General features: G+C 35.8%; 1 pseudogene; it reads left to right on the top strand.

Moving 5' to 3' along the window:
• The first annotated feature begins 904 nt into the window (after positions 1 to 904).
• On the top strand, positions 905 to 2,769 carry LOC111404297 (annotated as a pseudogene).
• The last annotated feature ends 4,481 nt before the right edge of the window (positions 2,770 to 7,250 follow it).

Genomic DNA, 7,250 nt, shown 5'->3' with positions numbered 1-7,250 from the left:
CAGGCAAGCTCGAGCTTGGTTTATTGGTCGACAGATAATGCACAAGTATCAGGATCCAAGGACAATCTACAGACCATTGGACATTATTAACGATGTTCGTCGAGAGTACGGAGTAGTCATGAGCTACTAGAAGGCCTGGAAGGCCAAAGAATGCGCGTTGGAGGATTTAATGGGTTCGACAGAGGAAAGCTATGCTAAGTTGGTCATGTATTGTCATAATATGGAGAAAACTAATCCTGACTCGGCATTTTTTATTGAGACAGAGGCTGATAACTGCTTCAAATTTTTCTTTATGGCTCTTGGACAATGCATTCGGGGATTTCGAAATGCTATGCGACCTCTAATTCTAGTCGACGGTACAACTCTGAAATCCAAATACTAAGGCTAGTTGATTATTGCTACATGTCAAGAAGCCAACATTCAAATTTACCCTCTTACATTCGGCATAGTTGATAACGAGAATGATCTGTCGATGCGTTGGTTCTTCACAAAGCTAAGGGAAGTAATTGGAGAAGTCGAGGACCTTGCATTTGTCACCGATCGAGGACAGTCTATAATAAATGGTATTGCTGAAGTTTTTCCCGATGCACATCATGGGTATTGCATGTACCATATACAAGGAAACTTAAAGACCAGGTATCGGGGCAAAGGCATCATTTCATTGTTTCGGAGAGTGGCCGAAGCTTACAGTATTGAAGAGTGTAATAGGTACATGGTTGAAATAGGAAGCAAATCATTCCTGGCATAGGACTATCTAACAAAAATGGGGATTGAACATTGGGGGCGCTCATATTTTCCAGAACGTCGATACAACATGATGACGTCAAACAACACGGAGTCTCTCAATGCATTATTTAAGAGGGATCGAGAGTTACCCATTCTCGCACCGATTGAGAATATTCATATGAAGCTGCAGCAGTGGTTTCACGATCGACGTGCGGAATCACATAATTGCACAACTGTGCTAACTCCAGCACAAGAGGTAAAGCTCTTCAAGGCTGCAGAGGCTGCGAGAAAGTTAAATGTTGAACCACTAGACGAGTCACGGTTCTCTGTGGAATGTGCACGTCATACGACATATATGGTAGATTTAAGTGATGGAACATGCACTTGTAAACAATTTCAATTAGAGAGTTTTCCATGTGAGCATGCAATTGCGGTGGCTATGTCTCGAGGATTTGCAGCGAGAACATTGTGCTATCCTTATTACACTGCTGAAAACTGGAGAGCTGCGTATATTGAAACCATATTTTCGCTTCCAAATGAAGCTAAGTGGGAAGTTCCCGATCATATTCGTCTGTTCAATACATTGTCAACAACACGCTTTTTTGCCTGATACACTGCCTCCTCTTCCACCCCAGGGCTTGCCACCTCCTCTATCCCCTCATCTGCCACAGTCTTCGATGGGGCCACTCCCTCATCTACCTCTGTCTCCCTCCCCGATCGGGCCCCCTCCTCTATCACTACTCTCGTCCCATCGCGCTCCACGGATAAAATAAACGATTCCCATGCATCGTCATCATGTATATATGACTGCCGGAGACCCCCATCTCTATCACCCTCTCGATCATCGTCTCCGTCAACCCATCGCCTACCGGCTATATCACCTCGAAGTGCTGCAATCTCATTTGACAAACCTTCGGCCCTTCCTACCAACTGTTGTCCCAGATCATCAACCCTCTCTATCATCTCTCGACGTAGCCTGTTGACCTGCCCCTCTATAAATCTGCTCAGACGGGCGTACAGATCATTAAAATAGTACCCCTGACTACGTGCGGGGAGATCCACATGAGAGGTCTCTGGACGGGAAAGGCGGAGGAGATGCCGTCGGCGACATCTTTAGCGGAGGAGGAGATGCTGTCGGCGGCATCTCCGACGGAGGAAGAGATGCCCTCGGCGGAGATGGTGATGCCCTCGACGGAGGTGATCGTCGATCAAATGGATCACGCTCCTACACAAGCAACAACATTACAAATTATTAACTTCATCCGTAAATGCTAACTCATAGAAAATAGTAATCAATAGATTTTATTGAATTCGCTCACCCAATCTCGGTCGTGGATCGGATCGGACATATGGACGTCTTCGGTGTGCGAAACGCCTAATTCAGGCACAAGACCCTGAGCCTCCTCCTCCATCGACGGGGTCAACTCAGTTATAACTTCAAGCTGACATATTAATATTTGAACTAATTAACGATCATGCAATTAGATGTTAAATCATGCACAATATAAATTACAAATACATAATACTCACCCGAGGGTCGTCCAGGATAGCCGATAACTGTTTTCCAGTGAGACATCCCTCCGATCGAGATGCTCTCCAATGGTGCATCTGAGGGCAGCATGTCTTTCCTCGCCTCGCAAATCGGGCACCCAATATGGGGACGGCCTCATACGCCCAGATCTGCAACACATACAGTTATTATATATAAATTCAATATGAAAATAATTTTAACATTCGTTATGTTAAACATTTACCTGCACCGCCAGGGACAATCCATAGGTGTCGTACTTGCGCATGGCTCCCTTCGGCTTCGAGTACGATCTGGTGAAGACGTGCACAGTGTCCTCAAAATATCTGCGGCCCCACGGATAGTCGTTGAAACGATTGAGGTCATCAACGATCTCCAGATGGAAGAGGTCGATCGCAGTCTTCTTATGGTGACATTGCACCACGCTCTCAAGGATGTAGACCAGACCTAACTTCAGTCTGTCTAACATCTGATCACACCTCCTGATTGCGTCTAACAGCTGTTTAAGGAGCACAGTACCCTATCCCTCTAAGTAAGCTTCATGAAGCCTATTTCTTCTCCAAGTCCCATCACCAGCTGCTTCATCGCCCGTAATCTTTAATCCCGTGATCAGAGCAAACTCAAAATCGAAAAACTGGTGATTTTACCCCCGATTGCAAAGTGGAGGGTATCGCTGTCAACTGGACTCAGCAATCGATATAGAAGTGCATCAATAATCTGACCCGACTACTGCAGATCTCTTAAGGAGTACAAGAGCCACAGGAAGGACTGACGCAGCATATCAGCATGCTGATCATCAAGCAGCTCTAACACAGCTGTGAAACTATCAAAGCTACTATTCCACGTAGCTTTGCTTGGCATCTGTTTCAACTCTGCGTCAAGATGATAATCCATCCTGTACAAATTCAAAATGTCAGAACATTGTACAAGTCATAATAGTAATAACAGAAAATTTAGCGAACGAAATTGTAACTACAATACGCAAAATGCAGATTCATAATAATTAAAATCATCAATAATGTGAATTTTCTTATCCTATTATCAATATTGTCAATTTTTCCCAATTATCCCAATCATCCTAATATCAATCCTTCCCAATTATCACAAAATAAAAATAAATATTAAATTTCAAATTAAATTTCCAACAATTATTTCAAATTATTATTTACCAAAAATGAAAAAATAAAAATAAATATTAAAATAAAAATTAAATGTAAAAATTTTATTTAAATTTAATCGTAACAATTTTATCTAAATTCGATAAACTAAATCATTTATTCTTTATTAAAACCAAATAATAAAAAAAATTTAACATTAAATTATTATATTATTTGTGAAAAAAAAATTTGGGCAAAATTTTTTTTATCATAAACTAATAATAAAAATAAAAATTATATTTTAAATTAAATTTCCAACAATTATTTCAAATTACAATTAAAAATTTCCCAACAATGATTTTAAATTAATATTTACCAAAAATGAAAAAATAAAAATAAATATTAAAATAAAAATTAAATGTAAAAATTTTATTTAAATTTAGTCGTAACAATTTTATCTAAATTCGTCAAACTAAATAATTTATTATTTATTAAAACCAAATAATACAAATTTTTCAAAATTAAATTATTAAATTGTTTGTGAAAAAAATTAGGCAAAAAAAAAATATAAAAAAAGTTATATTATTTATCAAAAAATAATAATAAAAATAAAAATAAAAATTAAATTTTAAATTAAATTTCCAACAATTATTTCAAATTACAATTAAAAATTTCCCAACAATTATTTCGAATTATTATTTACCAAAAATGAAAAAATAAAAATAAATATTAAACACAAAAATTAAATGTAAAAACTTTATTTAAATTTAATCGTAATAATTTTATCTAAATTCGACAAACTAAATAATTTATTATTTATTAAAACCAAATATTACAAAATTTTTAAAATTAAATTATTAAATTATTTGTGAAAAAAAATTAGGCAAAAAAAAATATAAAAAAATTAATATTATTTATCAAAGACTAATAATAAAAATAAAAATAAAAAATAAATTAAATTTCCAACAATTATTTCAAATTACAATTAAAAATTTCCCAACAATTATTTCAAATTATTATTTCCCAAAAATGAAAAAATAAAAAAAAATATTAAAACAAAAATTAAATGTAAAAATAATTTATTATTTATTAAAATCAAATAATAATAAAAAATTTAAAAAAAATTATTATATTTGTGAAAAAAATATATTGGAAAAAAAATAAATAAAATAAAAAACGGGCCGACTGTCGGCCCACTATTTTTTGGCCGATTGTTAATACTTTGGGCCGACCGTTAACAGTTGGCCAAACCGACTAAAAACAGTCGGCAGGCTGACTGTTAAGCCGACCCTGCCCGATTATTAACAGTCGGTTTTCACCTAATATCACGCTTTCTCGTCGGAAAATCACCATTTCCGACGAGGAAAGCTTCCAAATTCCACCAACCAATAATTTCTTAGACTACATAAACCCTATTTTACTAACATAAACAAATAAATATTGAAAAAAATCTCCAAGATCTAAATATTAAATCAACCAACCGAATCTTACCTTTACAAGACATCGCCGACGATAGATGAACCTTGCTCCGACCGCTGTTGTGATTTTTTGTTTTGTGTGAGAGTCGATTTTGTGAGGGGTATTTTGGAATTTTAAGCTTTAAATTCAAAATTTTTTTTATTACAAATAGTGGTCAAAGGTCACTTTGAAAATAGCATCGGTTTATCCGGTCATTTCCTATAATTTCCTCGTCTCAACGAGAGGTCGACCCAAATGCTTAGCAATTTCCTTCTTGTTTTGCAGAGCTTTTTTGGAGAATTCTCGGTTCGGGTCGAGATGTCGGAGCTGTAAGGATTTTTTAATTAATAGATGGGCTTATATGTGTGAATAATTGTGTATTAAATTAAAGGCTATCGAATTCGGTTAAGTCCAATTAAAGTGATTTAATAAGACTTCGATTTTGGGCTTTAATGTATCCAATTAAAGTATGGGTTTACAAATGTGTAGAGATTGGGCTCAAGTCCTAATCCTATGATGGGCCGAATGAGGTCAAAGGGCATCTCTATATAAATATAGTTATGGTCCCCAGATCACACGTACGTATTATTCATTCTCTTTTGCATCCCATCACAGAGAGAAAAAGGAGACTGCATGTAGATTTGAAAGACTATACCGCAAGATTCAATTATTGCAAAATAATCATGTCTGATTCAGGTACGCTTCCGCTACAATTCTTCAATTTCTTGATGATTTAACATGAAAGATCCGGTGATTTAAAGCATTAAATTATCCTACAAGTGGTATCAGAACATTTTCATGTTGAATCATTGAGAATATTAATAATTCAACCCTTAATAATTTGGGCCTTTAAGTTTCGGATTTAATAATTCAACCCTTAAGGTTTAAAATTAATTAATTCGTGCCATTAAAGTTCTGAATTTAATAATTAAGGCCCTCAAACTTTAATTATAATTCTAATTGGCCCCCAAAGTTTATAATTAATTCAAATTCACCCCCAAAGTTTCAAATTTTCAAAATTTGATCCCTAAAGTTTTGAATTGATCAATTTTTGGCCCCCTAAAGTTTTAATTTTGTTCTAATTGATCCTCTAAACTCTTGAATTAATAAATTATGGTCCCTAAAGTTTCAAGTTTATTAATTTCAACCTCTAAAGTTTGGAATTAATTAATTTTGCCCCCTTAAAGTTTTGAATTATTAATCCTAAGGCCCCTAAAGTTTAAAACTAATCAAAATATGCAAAATTAGTGATTTTCTTTCTTAAATTTTGGTACTAAGGACTCTTTTAAGAGATATAATATTCGAAAGTTAGTTAATTGAAGCAACATGTTGCCAAAACAACATCTCTTGTGGAAATTGATTAACTTAGAATATTAAAAGGTGTTTGTGCATGTGTTATTCATGGGAATATTGGTCGGCCCAAAGGAATGTCAATATTTAGCCGAATATAGGTGCACCTGTGGTGATAAACGTGTGACGATTATTTGGTTTAATGTGTGATCAATAAATCGGTCCAAAAAAAGGTTTGTTGATTGACGCGTTGTTTTATCATCAATATTTGATCACTATGCCAAGAGTACCACTTACAAGTCAATATCTATATCCAAAAACTAGATATTGATGTTATGTTTGGTATCTTGTGATGGGCCCTATCACTATTTGAGAATATTATTATTTGCATATTAAAGATATTCATGTGAGCTATTCATAATAATCGTTCTCTAATTTAGTTTCAGGTACTGCTGCTAATATCTCTGCTAGCATCAATTCAATTACAATGCTTAATGACACAAATTTCAGGGCATGGCAAGAGAACGTGATGATTGTTCTCGGAGTCATGGACCTGGACCTTGCATTACGGGTCGATCAACCTGCTACACTTACTGATAAGAGTACCTCTGATGACAAGAAGGAGATGGAAAAGTGGGAACGATCGAACCGCATAAGTTTAATGGTCATGAAGCGTGCTATTCCAGAAACATTCCGGGGCACTATGTCCGATAAGGTGACTACGGCTAAGGGTTTCCTTGAAGACCTTGAGAAGAGGTTTGCCAAGAATAAAAAGGCTGAAATAAGTACACTTTTGGCAAACCTTGTCTCAATGAGGTATAAAGGAAAAGGAAACATTCGGGAGTACATTATGGAGATGTCTCACATTGCATCAAAACTAAAGGCACTCAAGTTGGGTTTATCTGAAGACTTGTTGGTGCACTTAGTTTTGATATCCCTTCCGGTACATTTCAGTCAATTCAAGGTGAGCTCCAACTGTCAAAAGGACTCATGGTTCCTTAATGAGCTCATCTCACACTTTGTCCAGGAAGAGGAAAGATTGACGCGTGAGAAGACAGAAAATGCTTATTTAGCCACCACTTCTAAGGACAAAAGGAACAAGAAAAGGAAGATTAATAAGGAAGCTGCGGGTACAGCACCGCAAAAGAAAC

Source organism: Olea europaea, chromosome 11 (genome assembly GCF_002742605.1).
Source record: "Olea europaea var. sylvestris chromosome 11, O_europaea_v1, whole genome shotgun sequence".
Taxonomy (NCBI): domain Eukaryota; kingdom Viridiplantae; phylum Streptophyta; class Magnoliopsida; order Lamiales; family Oleaceae; genus Olea; species Olea europaea.
Note: the sequence above shows the minus strand (reverse complement) of the source record. Positions and strands in the feature narration are given on the sequence as shown.